We start from the raw sequence: 18,527 nt of genomic DNA on the forward strand, positions 1-18,527 counted from the left end.
CCGTTGTTTTCTTATACTTTAATCCTTCGATCGTGGATTCTTGGCAATCTATTGTTATTCTATTGTGTCTCGCTCACCGGTGAGCTTATGGAGTTTGATGGGTTAACATTGTAAGCTAAAAGTGTATCTGTATGTTACCGTTATGTTATGTTTTGTTGATATACTTTAAAACCAGAAAAAAAAACAGGATAAGCTTTCCTCGATACACGAATTTCAGGGCAACGAATTGCTGCAATAACTAGTAGGATAATTTAACATTGATTATTTTTCCGACCCAAATATCGACCAATAGAATTGCACCATTCGACGTCACGTGGTACAACCTACATGGTATTATACTGATAATTTTTTGAAAATTTTCTCTGGTAGTTGCTATATATAAAAGACAAACACGTCAAACTGACAGGTTGAATTCAATTGTGTCTCATGGTGCAATTATATTGGCCGACATTTGGGACGGAAAAATAATCCCCCGAATACCACACGAGCTTCAAAATTATCTGGCATTTCCCTCAAGGTTCCCTGCAAACAAATAAAGTCGTCAAGTTTTTCAGGAAAAATCACTCGCGCAAATCCTTCATTTGTTTGCAACGAACCTATCGGGAAATACCCGATGATTTTGAAGCTCTTGTGGTATTATAAGTGAATATTGTGATAATATTATGACAAGCTTTATGTTATATACTATACAATTAGGTGTCATCCGTAATCGCTTTCGCAAAATCTCGTTTATCGCGCGGCGCGCGGGAATCGTACATTTTCCCGGGATAAAAAGTATCTTATATCCTTTCCGGGATTCAAAGTATCTCCATGCCAAATTTCAGCAAAATCGGTTCAGCGGTTTGGACGTGAAGAGGTAACAGACAGACAGACACACTTTCGCAATTATAATATTAAGTATAGAAGTATCGACATTTTATAAGCTACTAGATGTATATAGTCTATCTTTTGTACAAAAAACATGTCAATTACTGTCGCGCCGGGTCACCGTAAGACGCGGTGTCTTACGTGACCTCTAAGTGACAGGGACTGTTGCTAGGGAGACACTCAAGGGTTTGTCCCAACTCTACATAATATTCTTACATAATATAATTTAACTTATAGTCAGCATGCATGTTCTAAGTAATTATTTGGGCTTAGTAGGGCTTTAATAACAGCTATTTTTTCGTGCATCAAAGACGTATATCTTGACGGAATTAAAAACTATCCTGTATTTTCCGATACTCAAAGTATCGTATCTATATAGTTATATGTACCATACCTCTTCAAAATAGTGGTAAAAGTGTGAATTTGCTTATAAATAGACGCACTTACGTTTATAATTTTGGTTTCAATATTTTTTTTTATAAAATAAGGGGGCAAACGAGCAAACGGGTCACCTGATGGAAAGCAACTTCCGTCGCCCATGGACACTCGCAGCATCAGAAGAGCTGCAGGTGCGTTGCCGGCCTCTTAAGAGGGAATAGGATAATAGGGGAGTTTAGGGAAAGTAAGGGAATAGGGGAGGGTCGGGAAGGGAATAGGGTAGGGGATTGGGCCTCCGATAAACTCACTCACTCGGCGAAACACAGCGCAAGCGCTGTTTCACGCCGGTTTTCTGTGAGAACGTGTTATTTCTCCGGTCGAGCCGGCCCATTCGTGCCGAAGCATGGCTCTCCCACGTATATTGTGCCTCCTTCACAATAATATACGAGTTTTTTTTGCGTTTATGTTGTAATTTTTATTGTCCTCCTTAATTTCCTTAGACTGGGTTGCACCAACTAACTTTGACTTTAACCTTAACAGCTATAACCGGAAAAATTGACAGATGTCGTATGAGAATATGGGGTGTTTGGACGCCATATTTCACTTTAACTATAACCACGCCTCTGGTGCAACCCAACCTTAATATTTGGATTTTTGAAAGGACGCCTACAGGATTATAAGAGAAACACGTCCGTGAAATTGTAAGTTTCTAACTCGAAAGGTTTGGCACACGTATCTTGATCTATCAATCAATAAGCTTTGCCTTTAGCATAATAATATAAGACAAGGTATAAAAAATATATATATATATATATATATATATATATATATATATATATATATATATATATATATATATATATATATATATATATATATATATATATATATATATATATATATATATATATATATATATATATATATATATATATATATATGGCTGAAGCCCTAGACAATCCTAGACAAAGTATTTTTCGTTAAAAACGACGACGAAATGATCCTTTATCAAAATGTATGCGGTTTGACATAAGTCATCGCTAAATGACATTTCGCTTGCGAAGATTAAGGACAAATAACATACATTTTGATAACGAATTTCGTCATCGTTTTTATCGAAAGAGACTTTGGCTACGGCATCAGATGTAGTTTTAGAGTTATTTAATGGTATAATTAAGAAATGCAGCTCACCTGATGTTGAATGGAGACCGCTACGGCAGAGGGACTGCAGTCACGTTGCCGGCCACTCTCTGCTGCGATATGTCTGAAACGAAATAGGCAACATTCAAATTGTCCATTCGAAATATAAAAATGTTTAAAAGTATTCTACCTAATTGTAGGTTATCCTACATATTGAACCCATAAATTGATTGGAAATAGTAGAAATAGTTTGGAAGTCGTCAGCTGCGACAAAATATTATGCAGTCTACTGAAACGTTATATATCGATAAAATTAATATATTTTATACAGATTTAAAACATTATTTAATTTCAATTCATAACGAACATCAACTCTTAAAGTATCAAAAAGACATGTTTATCTCATATATAAAAATGGATTTACAAATGTGTTAGTCGCGCTAAAACTCGAAAACGGCCGAACGGATTGGTATGATTTTAGTCTTAAAATATTCGTAGTAGTCCAGGGAAGGTTTTAAAGTAACACGTAGTTCACCGGGACAGCTAGTTATTTATTAAATATACATTTGATAAATATAAAACCTAATTATTTGTACTTGAGCATAATGAAATCTACATTTTTACCGCTACGGTAATGGATGTAGAAAAATCTTAAATAAATATACATCCATACTAATATTATAAATGCGAAAGTGTGTCTGTCTGTCTGTCTGTCTGTCTGTTACCTCTTCACGCTCAAACCGCTGAACCGATTTTGCTGAAATTTGTTATGGAGATACTTTGAGTCCCGGGAAAGGACATAGGATACTTTTTATCCCGGAAAAATGTACGGTTCCCGCACGATAAACAAGTTTTGGCGCAACGGAGTTGCGGGCGTCATCTAGTATTACATATTTAAGATTTCTACATCCATTACCGTACCGGAAAAAATATCGATTTCATTTATAGCGAAATATATTTGCCTAATATTGAAGAAGGTAAGTTACAAGATTTTGACGCAAACAGTTTGTTCAAATTATTAGGAAAAATAATAGAGTAATTTTTCTAATGCTATAAAATGTTAGTTATAATATCTATGGACGCTTCACACGACGTCAGTCTGGCCCCGTTGTAAGTTGAAGAACTTGTGTTACAGGTACCAGACAACGGAAATATATTTAATACTTTTTATACATATTATATTAAAAAATTTTATTAGATACACATATTTAATATTTCTATTGTTATTATTTTTATTATAATATTTATATTATTAATTGTTATCCACTTCATCCCCTTCCGTCTTCTATTGTTACGTAAAAGATGACGAAAGAAGTATTTAATAAAACCGAGGTCAGTATGCAACAGTTAATTTTTATGAGCACACTCAATATTTTCGACTCGAGTCCGAAAGTTTGGTTAACTTCTATTTACTGAGTCGTAACTCACGCTATCGCAGTTAGTTACTTAACTTAATCTACAGTATCAGTGACGGTTTTATAACTTCGTTACTACCAGGTTATTATTTCTGTCATAGTTATTAAAGATAAAGTCGTTCACAGAATCACAGCAGATATTATAATAACCAACAATTTTAATGAAGAGAAGTAATAGGAATTTATTCATATATATTAAAAATTCAAAAGTGTTGGTCAGCCTGTTTATTAGTAAAGCATAAACTACTAAATGGTTTATAATGATTTGGGTACCAAAATACTTCGATTTCTGGAAAATTACTTGTATTAGTTTGTGTCTCGGAAAATGCACGGTTCCCGCGCACTTTGCGAATTCGTTTTAGCGAAGTTGGACTAAAATACTATAAAATTGTATAAAGTTATAGTTGATAAATATAATTGCTATTTATCATTTCAGTTTTAAATCAATTATTATTATGATAAATAGAAAAAAAAACGAAACAAAAGTAATCCAAATAAGAAAAAAGCCTCATTTTACCCATCAAAGATAACAGTCGGCAAAAACAATCAACTGAACATATATTTTGCCAACAGAAGCAGCCCTCAAGGTCACATATTATATGTATGACATACAACCGCATATATTATGCTCAGGTTATGCAAACACAACAACATGATCTAGGGATATTTCAATTAAACCTAAATAACTAAATTTCTATTAAGTTTTTGATACGACACCTACACATTAAAATATACCTTGCTTAAGGCGAGGACAAACCCCATTTTGTTATTTATTGACTCCCGGTTTACCTAATTCCATATAATAACGAAATGTAAAAAATATGAGATAAGCACAATATTAAAAAGGGTTTAAAATTTAAATCATAAACATTTTAATAAAACGTAATACTTTGACTGTAATTAATTTACAAACTCGCCTCCGACAAAAATCTTTATCATCGAAATATGTAAGTATTAACTAGGATAACATACATTTTATTTGAATAAATTGTTAGTGAATCTATATTAAAAAGGTTTGAACCGAACCATTTTGTTCTTAATATATATTTCCAAAGATTTTTAAAAAACGCATGAAAAATAACGTGGATAAGATTCGCCCCTCGAAACTACAATTTTATACTAAGCTAAAATAAATCGTATTGCGATGCGTAAAGGACTTCGGTTGTGTGCAAGGTTATCGTTTTGGAATTGAGGTATGTGCTCGCTTTAGTAACCTATCTAATCTGATAATAAACTTTTATATGAAATACATCATCAGCCATACATCATGACAAAGCTCGGACACTGGGACAGTACGTACATACGAAATGTTACGTATGAAGAAAGAGTTTTTGGAACGAAGTTCCTTATGGCACGTTCAGCATTGCGAAAGGAGGCTGGACAGAACTTTTTATTAGTACCTGCATAGTAGGGGCAGAGGGCGTTGATAGTATTCCTGTGGGTCAACTAGATGGCGTTTTTGAGAATACTATATTTTGTTGTTAATATTCCTGGTCGTCAATAGATGGTTTTATATATATTTTTTTGAGTGTGTATGTTAAATTACACATTTTTTGAACATAAGAAATAACTTTGTTCCATTCAGGTTTCCCTTGACACCTCTCAAGTTTTTTTTTTGGGAAAACTTGAACAAAGATTGACAGCCGAGGTACACATTATCGCGTACAAACAGTTGAAACTCTAATTTATACACTAATTAATAGCTTATTAATTTATTTGGCACATTTTTTATCAAGAAACAATGTGCTACGTTTTTCGTAGCACCAGCGTAGCATGGTCTACGTTGGTTCACGAAATAAAGTAAGCGTTTTATACGTCGGTTATCGTCGTCGTCGTAATAGATACGTTGATAGTAATCAACGTATCTATTTAATAATATACAGAACAATGCAAACATATGCAGAACCATAATATTTTATTATCATGTACTTCTTTTTTATAAAATGTTAAACAGCTCTAACTATAAAAAATGCTCCCTACGTCGAAAAAATACGGTAATTATAGAATAAAAATATGAAACGTAACCTATGTTAAAATTTTTATCAAAAAGATCTTGTGATTTAGGAATTCCAGTCTTTTTCATTGGGTATATATTACAATCAAAAATCTTTATAATATTACAGATAAAAAGTTCATCATGACGAATAACTATGCTTGCTAAAATAAAAGCCGTCCATAGCATATTACACAATATTGAACGCGATCATCGACGATCATAACCACAATCCCTTGGATCCATATCCATACTAATAATGTGAAAGTGTGTCTGTCTGTTTGTTACCTCTTCACGCCCAAACTGCTAAACCGATTTTGCTGAAGTTTTGTATGGAAATACTTTGATTTCCGGGAAAGGACATATTAATACGTTTTGTCTCGGAAAATGTACGGTTTCCGCTCGATAAATGAAAATTGGGGCAACGGAGTTACGGGCGTCTTCTTGGTCTACAAAAACCAACGTAGAAAGGCCACACTGCATGTAGCATATTACCGAGATCTGATAAAATCGATATACAATATTATCTGACAGCCAGACATACGCGTCTGCGATGCAAATCAGCCCCGTCGTCAATCATAATATCAAGTCGTCGAGGGAGATGTATGCTGATGATAAATTGATTCATAGGCAGATGGTGCACCTACGTTATTTGGTTGGGTTATGTCGAAAGATCACGACCATAAAATTAATATACCTAGCGGAATAGAGCAACAATCTCGAACTGTCAAACGAAACCGAAATTGGTTTCATCTGTGTGTAAATATGTACGTAAATGTGTATGTAACACAAGCATGATTGAACATGATTTCTATGAGATTAAATTGTCAACGTGCCGACTGGACGTCAAAAAAAGAGTGCTGCTGTCATATATCACACGTCTCTTTTTACCACGCAGTGTTACTGATAGTGACATCTCTCTTGCTCAGGCCTTTGTTTCTCTATTCCGCTAGGTATATTAACTTTATGATCACGAGTCACGACTAACATTTTGACAAGTAACGTAGGTCTCTCAGCCTATGAATCGATTTTAAATCTATACTAACACCATACATCTTTAGTGAATCCCTCTGTTACCTCGTCACGCTTAAACCGCTGAACCGATTTTGATTTTTGTTATGGAGATAGTTTGAATCGCAGAAAATGATATAGGATACCTTTTATCCAAAAAAATGTACTGTTCCCGCGCGATAATCGAATCTATGCGAAACGGAAATGCGAGCGACATGCAGTCCAAGATGATTGAGAGAAAAAATGTTATTTATAAAACAACTAGCTGTCCCGGCAAACGTTGTTTTACCATATAAAGTTTTTCGCCCATATTATTTTATCGCAGTGACTAAATAAGTATGTCACCATGGCAACGTCCATCGCTATCCCGTCGGCCTGTCGCACAAACAATGGTCGCCGTCAGTCTAGATTTGTAATAATTTACAATTTTTTATTCAACAAATGCACTTATCAATATAAAAAATAGCCAGTAGCCGATTTTGTAAAAATCAGTAAAATTTGGTAAAAATCAGTAAAGCCGTTTCGGTGGAGTACTGTAATTTTATATTACGTAAGATTTATTACTTCAAATTTTAAGAGCGTACCTTCTTTGTAACTTAAAAAATATTATTGAAAATGTCTGAAAATATGCTCTGTTAAAAATATGCTCAGCCAACAACAAGATCGTATCTGAAATATATAAATATATTCCATTATAATCTTATGCTCGCGAGCTCGTGGCGGGGGGTTTTATACTTTAGTGCGTCGTGTTAGGGTGCTATTTACAACAGCGGGGCTCCCCCACTTGACCCAGTGACTGTAGACGGGGCACGAATGATAATGCCCTGTCTGCGAAACATCACCCCTTTAGGCCGTGAAGCGGCAAGTTTTTAACCGTCTGCGCCAAAAAGGTTATGTTTTCAAGAGTATAATATAATAATAATATTATATATTATCAGAGAAATTGTTTCAAAAACAGGTGGACCTAAATAATTTGGTTGAGTTATATGTCAAACCTATACCACTTTTTTTACGGGGTTGATTCAGATAGCAACGCGACGCGTAGATGCATTTCTTAATTTATATGGATTTGACAGATTCGCAAGACGTCTCACGCAATTGAAATCTGTCAAATCCATACAAATTTTATGCCGCGCCTCGCCTCGCCTGATCGCGTTGCTGAGGCTTCTGATGTTGCGAGTGTCCATGGGCGACGGCAGTTGCTTACCATCAGGTGACCCGTTTGCTCGTTTGCCCCCTTATTAAATTAAAAAAAAAAAAATGTCATTTTGTCGGACCATGTCGAAAGACCGCAACGCGACTCGTAGATGCATTTCTAAATTAGGGTCAATTCAGAGCGCAACGCGACGCGTAGATGCATTTCTAAATTTGTATGGATTTGACATATTTCAATTGCGTCAGACGTCTTGCGAATCTGTCAAATCCATACTAATTTAGAAATGATTCTACGCGTCGCGTTGCGCTCTGAATCAACCCTTCGGGTAACTTTTGACATGGTCCGACAAAATGACATTTTTTTAATTTTTTCTTATTTAATAAGGGGGCAAACGAGCAAACGGGTCACCTGATGGTAAGCAACTGCCGTCGCCCATGGACACTTGCAACATCAGAAGAGCTGCAGGTGCATTGCCGGCCTTTTAAGAGGGAATACGCTCTTTTCTTGAAGGTTTTCAGGTCGTATAGGTCCGGAAATACTGCTGGTGACAGTTCGTTCCAGAGTTTTATAGTGCGCGGCAGAAAGTTACTCGAAAAACGCACTGTGGAAGACTGCCACTCATCAAGGTGACGAGGATGGTATGTTTTTCGCGTGGGACGATGGCGAAAAGTTGCAGGTAGTATGATTCCGAACAATTCCTCAGAGCACTCTCTGTGATACAACCGATAGAGGATGCAGAGTGAAGCTACATCTCGACGTAATTCCATGGTGTCCAAGCTGTTTGAAACACTACATACGAGTAGTATGAACGTAGACATGGACAGTTCTTTAACTAGACTATTTTTAACTGACTTCAAAAAAGGAGGTTATCAATTTGACCTGGATGTATGTAATATTTCCAGAACTGCCCAGTTTTCATATGTTAGTCTATATCAGTGTCTGAACAAATGTGCCAAATTTCAAAAGTGTATGTATGTATACAGTATGTTTTTATGTTTGTGTTCTCATATCTCCGGAAATACTAGTCCGATTTATGTAATTCTTTTTTTTTTTGTACTAGGTTATGGTTCAACTTAGGGAATACTATAAATTTCATCAAAATCGGTTCTGTCGTTTTTGAGATAGGGAATTTTAATTCTCAATTAAGTACAATTTTGAACTCAGTTTTATCTTCTTAAAATACTATTATCATCACAAACTTTTGCGTACAACATCTAGTACAGTATTCGAGTTTGTTCACGTAACAAAATAAATTTCACCAAAATCTTTCCTATTTTGAACTATTTATAAATTCATTATTAAAATCTAACGGTTGTTGACCTTTAACCTTTATGGAGGCTTTGCTCCAGTGGGCGGCGAGTGCACAGTGTAAGATCACACAGTAGAGTAACTTTATCCTTGTATCGAACAGCCGAGGTGGTGCATCGTTTTACTAGGTACTTTTACTTATGTGTAATTTTATTTGGAAAACAAACAGTTACATAATAAAGGTAGTGTACATATCTAGAAATATAACAAGGAAACCATTTACATGTTTTCACATAATATAAGAAATTCCAAATCCTGGTAATGTTCGTGTACCTGATGTAGGGCATTAATTGTGAAGATGATTTACTGTTTATTATTTGTATTTAACTTAGGCCGGCTCTATACTAGCATTTTGATGTGTGTGATCTGCCGTATGTTAAAATTAATGGATGCCAGCAGATGCTTGCTGGATTTAATTGAAACAAATAACGACTGCTGACCATAATATGTGTCTAAACACACTAGACCGAAAATAGGCGGCCGAAGTTCGGCATGATTACCGAATAATAAATAATCATGCCGAACTTCAGCTGCGTATTTTCAGGATAGTGTGATTAGACACTATCATAATTCAGCTGATCTAACGTTAGAATTCAATACTATTCGCACTGTATGATATAAGTCAGAATAATTATTTTTGTAATATATTATTGGGACGCATTCTGACCCATTTAAAGTCTTGACATAATATAATAAAAAATCAAAAATATGATTGTTTTACTATGTACTGTGAAGTATCACTTTCTATTATTAAGTTAACTAGAGATCGGCCCTATGGTCGAAATTCGACCTTAGTTTCAACGACTACTACTTATATTTTGTAAAAAAAATATTGACTTTATCATATTTTTTCAACTCTTGTCCCAGAGGGACTCAGCTGATCTCAGACTGGCCGTGTAAGCATTGTCTAATAGTATCTAAGATTCAATAAAAAAAAACTATAATCCATTTTCAATTTGTCACCTTGTTGTCAACAGACTTCAACCATCAATAAAAGAGTATAATTCGTATGTATAGGCTTGTCACTCAAAAATCTGTCATTTTTCCTAGTGTGTGTGTTGTTGTATGTGTAATGTTTTATTTGTTAAAAAATGTATGATAAAAGCATAATTTCAAAATAATATTAGCTCGATGCACTCCTTCACCATATAAACTACTAGATGATGCTCGCAACTCCGTTGCGCCAAAACTCGTTTATTGCGCGGGAACCGTACAGTTTTCCGGGATAAAAAGTATCCTATGTCCTTTCCCGGGACTCAAAGTATCTCCATGCCAAATTTCAGCAAAATCGGTTCAGCCGTTTGAGCGTGAAGAGGTAACAGACAGACAGACAGACAGACAGACACACTTTCGCATTTATAATATTAGTATGGAAGTATGGATAACTGTGCAAAATTTCATACACCTACGTGTCCACATTTTTCGTCAAAAGGGATACAAAGTTTTTGGCTCACGTGTATAAATATACCTAGCGGAAAAGAGAAACAAAAGCCTGAGCAAGCGAGATGTCACTATCAGTAACACTGCCAGTGACAGCAGAACCAGTTGTTTTTCATCTGTTTGACGTCCAGTGAGCACTTATAGGAACGTTGACAATTTAATTTCTTAGAAAGATGCTGGTGTAAGTGTATACGTTATCAAATTTTTACACACAGACGTAAATCAAATTCGGTTTCGTTTGACAGCTCGAGATTGTTGCTCTATTCCGCTAGGTATATTAACTCTATGCTTGCGACTGACATATCTATTGATACTCTAACATAAATACGACAATCTGATTCTTGAGTACACTTCGAACACAATATTATAATGTTTCTTTGTATGATACCCGTATTTAGTATAAAAATATAACTCCATAGTGTGATGAAGTACATAAAGTGACATTATTTGTCATACACCTATATAAATACCACTGTGACCGAAATGTGCAGTTCTATCGCGTCGTGTGTGTCAGGCTTAAGGAGGCTGTATGGTCACGTCCCACCTACCGCGTGCGACACGAGTATCCCGCGACCTCAGAAGCCTACATCTATTTGACATTGATGTGACTGAATTGAAGACGTGAGTGGAATAACACAATAACTAACAGTTAAAAAAATACCTTTTATGCATAAGTGGAGGCTTGTGGGCCGGAAAAATGAATTGAAATAAAAAGTGTGCATTTTATATAATAAATAAATATAGCTAGATAATATATTATAGGTGATGAAGTACATAAGTTACAAGGTTTGTTCAAATAATAAGGGAAAGAATAAGTAAATATCCGTATGTTATAAAATGTTAGTTATCGTGTTCTTCAAGTCAAGTCTTCAATTATTATGTAAATAGTATGGTAGTCACTTTTTGCATGATAATAATTTCAGAAGAAGGATATTTTTGGTTCTGTGGAGGCGTGCGAATCCATGGTAATATCAAAATCTTGCATAATTAATAATATTAATCAGGGCGAGTGTAGTGAGCCCGTAGTATATACCACAACCAGCAACCTGAACATTTTGTGGTACACTTTACGGAAAAACTATCCCGCCTATTAATTTGTGCTTTAAATTATAGTTATTCTTATTTATATGTATAGTCCGTGCAATCCACGAAGACGCACCCCACTACTCTTCCTAATCGTTTATAGTATATGTGTGCAAGCTTTCGCCAATGTTTGAGTGTTATCGGTAGTCGGTACACACTAATTACCTATGAGTGCACGCTCACACTACAATAAAGAGACCAATTATGAAAAAGCGTCACGGTCAAAGGGAAAAATACTTACCCAAAAAGTGGTGGGGCGCGTCTTCGTGGATTGCACGGACTATAGATGTGTTATCATCAGTCAGTCAAGGTGTGATAACTCAAACCTTCACAAAGCTCGGCTTTTAGCAAGTTTTAAGACCAATTATAATAGTATAATTACTGTGCTTAATTAATTTTGCACGTTGAAATAGTCAGAAGACAGATCAAGGCAACTTGGATTATTTAAAACAATGCGTTAATATTATCTTTGATAGTGAAGTGGTATTTGTCCAGATCGTAATATTTTTATATCGTTTTGTTAATGTTTAATCAAATGACTGTATCTTTAACTGACAAAGCTATATTAGTAATTAAAAATACAGTATTAAATTGCACGATTTTTATTTACAAGCCAACTGCAGATGATTTGTATGGTCCCAAGGGCCTCGCACTTATTTGCGGGCTCAAAATGACGACCTCTGCGGCTCAGGGGATGAGCGCGTTGGTAGCTTTAGCCGGGGGTCGCGAGTTCGAATCCAGTCGACAAAACAAAAGGTTTTCAAAGTTCCTGGGTCATGGATGTGTATTAGATAATAAAAATCTTAAATACATTACGTATGGTATAAAATTACCATTATCTGGGACCCGTAACACAAGTCCTTCAGGTACTTACCACGGGGTCAGACGTGGTGTAAAGCGTCCATATTTAGATATTAAAATGTAGCAAAGATGCAAGGTTAGTGCAGTAGACGTGGGGCCAGCCAGGCCAGCCGGGGTAGCGAGGCCAATATTTGTGTTCCAGGCCAACACATAACTCTTTTTTATTTGGCAACCTAATTATCGGCGGAATATATGGCCAATAAAAAATGGGAACGATATTTATTGCTCGATGGAATGAATTTTATGTTTAAATCGTTTTGGAGTTTTTCTATGCGCTTTAATCTTAAGACATTTACTGCTGCACTCAAAGACGAATATTAATTACTTAATCAGGGCGAGCGAAGCAAACCCTAGTATAATATTATCCCACAACCTGAACATTGTGTGGTGTAATTTAACATAATAATTTTAGAAGTTCCTTATCGTGCGTTTGGCGTGAATCTGAAGGCTAGACAGAACGATATTTGACCTTAATTTGACCTCGACACTTTTTTAGTTTTATTGAAATATGTCAATGAGTATATTTACGTAGCATATTAGAAAACATTGTTACAGTTACTAATACCATTGTTATATTATGGAATACTAGATAACGCCCGCAACTCCGTTGCCCCAAAACTCCGTTGAACCGTACATTTTTCCGGGACAAAAAGTATCGTATGTCCTTTCCCGGGACTCAAAGTATCTGCTTGCCCAGCAAATCGCTTCAGCGGATTTGGCGTGAAGAGGTAACATACAGACATACACACTTTCGAATTTATATATTATTAAAGTAAGTATTGATGGATTGAATCACATATGTAACTTCAATATATTTTATAAATAAAATTCTACAGACAACATACGTTTTGCTGTGATATAAAGATCTCATCACATTTTATAACTGCTGGTGAATCGATATAAATATATAATCTAGTATTTTAGAGACTGGCGCCAATTCTAGGCAATAATAAGAACAAACATACACATTACTATAACAAGGTTTTCTTGGCTCTGTCTGGCATTATAAAAATGTGACATGACGGACAAAGCCAGCGGGCGTTAAAAATTTACGAGCGTATTAATATTTTATGAGTAAAGAGGTTTTTATGTCTTCAATCCAGACCGCAACGCGACGAGGCGAGGCGAGGTGCAGCTCGGCATAAATTTTTTTTATGAAATAAGGGGGCAAACGAGTAAACAGGTCACCTGATAGAAAGCAACTTCTGTCGCCCATGGACACTCGCCGCGTAAGAAGAGCTGCAGGTGCGTTGCTGGCCTTTTATGAGGGAATAGGGTAATAGGGGAGGGTAGGGATGGGAAGGGAATAGGGGAGGGTAGGGAAGGGAATAGGGTAGGAGATTGGGCCTCCGGTAAACTCACTCACTCGGCGAAACACAGCGCAAGCGCTGTTTCACGCCGGTTTTCTGTGAGAACGAGGTATTTCTCCGGTCGAGCCGGCCCATTCGTGCCGAAGCATGGCTCTCCCACGTATGGATTTGACAGATTTCAATTGCGTGAGACGTCTTGCGAATCTGTCAAATCCATATAATTTTATTAGAAATGCATCTACGCGCGTTGAGGTCTGAATCAACCCTAAAACACCAAACTTAAGGGCATACTAACTTTTCTTATTGTTTTCAAACAAATGCAAAATCTTCTATGACTATGAGTAATAGTTGCGAGTTTTGAGTAAACAAGTGACATTGTAGTTTACAGCTTCAGCTGATGTCAGACATGCCTCAATGTTAAATTGTTTACTTTATACTATTGTGTAATTGATCGATACAAATTGTGTTTAATCCATACTTTCATACTACTATTATAAATGCGAAAGTGTGTCTGTCTGTCCGTCTGTCTGTCTGTCTATCTGTTACCTCTTCACGCCAAACCGCTGAACCGATTCTGCTGGTGCACGGAGATACTTTGAGTCCCGAGAAAGGACATAGGATGCTTTTATCCCGGAAAAATGTGCGGTTCTACGCGATAAACGGATTTTGGCGCAACGGAGTTGCGGGCGTCGTCTAGTTTCATTATAATATCGTATTTTTATGATACTCGTTGTTTTATTTCGTCCAGAAATTTGTTTGTCACGCCCAAACGTACATTTTATGATTTTATACAACAAACTATAAGACATAGTATATAAAATTATTATAACTCAATTACTATAATGTAACATTTTCTGTGTAAATTAGTTTAATACAATTTTATAAAGAGTTTTCTTCTTAAAAGAGTGTCTGCAAAATTCTGTATCACAATTTACGCCTGATATGATAAGGGGTAAGAGACAGGAACGACTTAACATTTTATATTTTTAGTATGGGTGATGATATCTAAATATATGTAACTCAAAGGTGACTGACTGACAAAGAGATCTATCAACGCACAGCCTAAACCACTGGACCGATCGGGCTGAAATTTGGCTTGCAGGTAGACGATTTATATGTGGGAGAGCCATGCTTCGGCACGAATGGGCCGGCTCGACCGGAGAAATACCACGTTCTCACAGAAAACCGGCGTGAAACAGCGCTTGCGCTGTTTTGCTGTGAGTTTACCGGAGGCCCAATCCCCTACCCTATTCCCTTCCCTGTCCTCCCCTATTCCCTTCCCTTCCCTCCCCTATTACCTCTTAAAATGCCGGCAACGCACTTGCAGCTCTTCTGATGCTGCGAGTGTCCATGGGCTACAGAAGTTGCTTTCCATCAGGTGACCCGTTTGCTCGTTTGCCCCCTTATTTCATGAAAAAAAAAAAGATGTTATGACGTCAATCAATGATCAATGCAACCCCCAAGGGGATAAAATAGGGGATGAAAGTTTGTACGAAACTTTGTCAATTTTAAAACGATCGGGCTGAGACTTTGATACCTAATTGAAATAATACTTCTGAACGCGAGCGAAGCCGCGGGAAGAAGCTAATTTTATAAATAAATCATTTATTAGCCTCCTACCTGCAGGTTAGTTATTATTCAAGATGTAGAAAAGAGAGGTTAATAATATTATGTTTCTCTATTAGAATTCAAATCTATTTCTTTCATTTCGTTAATTAATTTATACTTTATAGACATCATAATATTATTATTAACTCGCAATATCAATGACGATAGGAACAATATGTTGAAAAATTTTCAAGAATGACTTTAGGTTCTTTTGAAAAAATTATTAAAATGTTAAAGTTTCGTAGCACGTGCTACGAAAAGCGTAGCACCCGCATTTTTCGTAGTATGCTACGGGTATCACAGAAACTACAGCTTTTTTTCATGAGAGAGCTGTGTTTCTGCATAAATAGGCTATCTAGATCAATGAAACCACGGCCACGTATAAAACTGGCGCGTATAAGTGCTTTGGTAATCGCTTAGCATAATATCAGTTCCTTATAATTTCGCAACAACAAAATTAGCCAGAAAAAGTAAAATTTTAAATGATAATACATATTATAAAATAATATTTTATTATACAGTTATAGAATAAAAATGCAATGGAACAAGAAATCTATAAAAAGTGGATGCGGCGGCCAAAGTTGCACGCAATGGTCATCGTGGACATAACGTTTTATTGTATCGCCACAATTAATTTTTGGGCCATGTGACTCGCACGCGCCCGGACGCCGAAAACATTCAGACGTTATATACCGTCGGGTCAGCGGCGGGCGAGTCAGGGGGAGGGGGGAGGGCGCCGAGCGGGTAGGAGGGGGGCGCACGCAAATGATACGCGAACGACGCGCGCCGCATCGATCCGCCATGTGCCGACTACCCGCAGCATACCTCCCTCTCCCCCCGCCACTGGGGGGTGTGGCCCCCTCGCTCCCCTCTCCCCGCTCCACTCTCCCGCGCACGCACACACGCGCGCCGTCTAATGTGTTCTGCCAAATGATCCGTCCCGAATATTAAGTCGTCTGTGTAGTTCGAAACTGATAGTCATCGGGACGAAGTGATCCTTGTATCCATGTGAAATTTTTCTATGCTTCACATTTATAAGTAATGAACACATAGTTTGCAAATAAATTGATGATTTGAAGTAATATTATGTATTTGTTAATTAGATTTAAAGCGTTTATCGTCGGTGAAATGCCAATACCTCCTAACTGTAGGCGTCCATTTTACAGGATAAGGAAAATACGATTAACTCTTTAGGTTTTATTTACTACAAAATGACATTCTAATGACATTACTACGAAAATACATTTTATTTTATAAATCGCAATTTTAGTAATAAGTATCACGAATTTTTGTAAAAACTTTCAACTAGAAGATCTTCTTGAAGTCGAAAAAAAACTTGTTTAAGAGGCACTTCAACGACGGTAAGATACAAGTACTAAGATATGCAAATCTGTCGACACAATTAAGATGAGTCTGCGCCGGGCCCGCGGCACACGGCGTTCGCGCGCTGACGGGCGGCCGGAAGTTTATTATTTATAACAGCTGTGCCTTGCACCGGTCGCCGTACTCGCCGGCGGGGCTAATTGAGCTCACCGCCACGTGCCAACAATTATTTACCTTAAGGCCACGTGCGTCCCTTGCCCTTCGACGCCGCATAGCAACCTTCGATACCGCGAATACGCATCCGCGCGACTAGTCACACGCTTAGTCGTCTAGACCTAGAGAACCTTACGTCTATCTACGAAAAGTATAGAACTACTGGCGAAGCATTGCAGAGGAGCTAACTAAAAATGAAGAAATAAGATGGTAAATTTCCAGACATTCGGGTTTAATGTTTCTCCGCGCTCCTCGCCGGCCGAAAAGCGACCCTAGCGCCCGGGCGGAAGGGCGAGAGTCAGTTGCGCCGCAATAAGAAATAAATGTCCGTCAGGCGCGACAGAATTATCTGTGTGGTTAAGTGAAAAGCCTTCGAAATTTAAGATTGCAGCTGAACGCGATCGACGCTTTCGAAACGGACGACACCTCGCTTTCAAGGTGCTGTTTATTTTGTAACTCAATTACGTAATTATAATATTCGCAAGCAAGGTCGACGGCTACGAAAACATTAAAACGAGGTTAGACTGGGGCCACCTCCGAGCCTCCCCAGTGGCAGCACGACGTGAACACTCCTAGTCGTGCTGGCACTACGGGAAGCGGCGGGCAGCCGGGAAATGAAAATGTAGCATTCGGTCCAGCGCCGACACCCCAAATGTAGGGCACGTGATTTGCAGACGCACGCGGTGCATGGTGGACTCACATTGGCCGCGGGCGGGGACAATCCTGGGGCAAGCTGGACACACACAGTCAACAGACACCGCGCTCGTACTTAGGTCGCGAGTTCAGGCGCCGCGGAGACCTCATCTGCGTTTCGCGCGGCATGGGGCGTGCGTGCTGCGCGGCGGTCACGGCCCGACTGCTGCCGGCGCGCTCCCCCCGCCTCGCCGCGCCGCGCCCCCCGTGCTGACCCGCGCCGCCCGCTGCATCCTTCAAACTCCCTGATAATCGGGAGAAAATACAACACACAGTTGCAATTGGGACGCCGCATAGTGCTCTTTTTTGGCCATGATTCAGGCGGTAATTGCGTGGGCCCTCGTCGGCCGGTTCCTTGAACCCGCTCTGATGCAATGTCCTCGGCCGCTCGCGATAGAGATAACCCTTTTTATGTTTTAGCGTTCCTTAAAAAGTTGGTCGACGAGAATATTGTAATAACCACGAAATATCTTGGACACATTTCTGTGACAGTTTGTTACGGAATTGAACTAGTTAAAATAACTTGTACTATAAATCTAGGATTTTAATATCAATAACAATTAACTAAAATAATATTGTCAATATAAATAATATAAAATATTTCAAGCATTTTGATGGGATGTTGAGACTGAAACGGGCAAAATAGCCGATGAAGCCAAAACATATGTTTGTATGTTGTATGCTGACCATATGCCGGAAGATATAAATCGGGGGAACCGTCAGGGCGG

The 18,527-nt window shown here is 37.7% G+C and overlaps 1 long non-coding RNA gene across 1 annotated transcript in view; it reads right to left on the reverse strand.

Annotated features, from left to right (window-relative positions):
- Positions 1 to 17,949, reverse strand: part of LOC121736702 — a 52,089-nt gene extending 34,140 nt beyond the window's left edge. The window contains exons 1-2 of the long non-coding RNA XR_006037059.1: positions 17,807 to 17,949; positions 2,437 to 2,509 (exon numbers count right to left, since the gene is read on the reverse strand). This is a non-coding gene — a long non-coding RNA (uncharacterized LOC121736702). The remainder of the gene's footprint in view (positions 1 to 2,436; positions 2,510 to 17,806) is intronic.
- Between the last annotated feature and the right edge of the window lie 578 nt (positions 17,950 to 18,527).

Source organism: Aricia agestis, chromosome 19 (genome assembly GCF_905147365.1).
Source record: "Aricia agestis chromosome 19, ilAriAges1.1, whole genome shotgun sequence".
Lineage (NCBI taxonomy): Eukaryota > Metazoa > Arthropoda > Insecta > Lepidoptera > Lycaenidae > Aricia > Aricia agestis.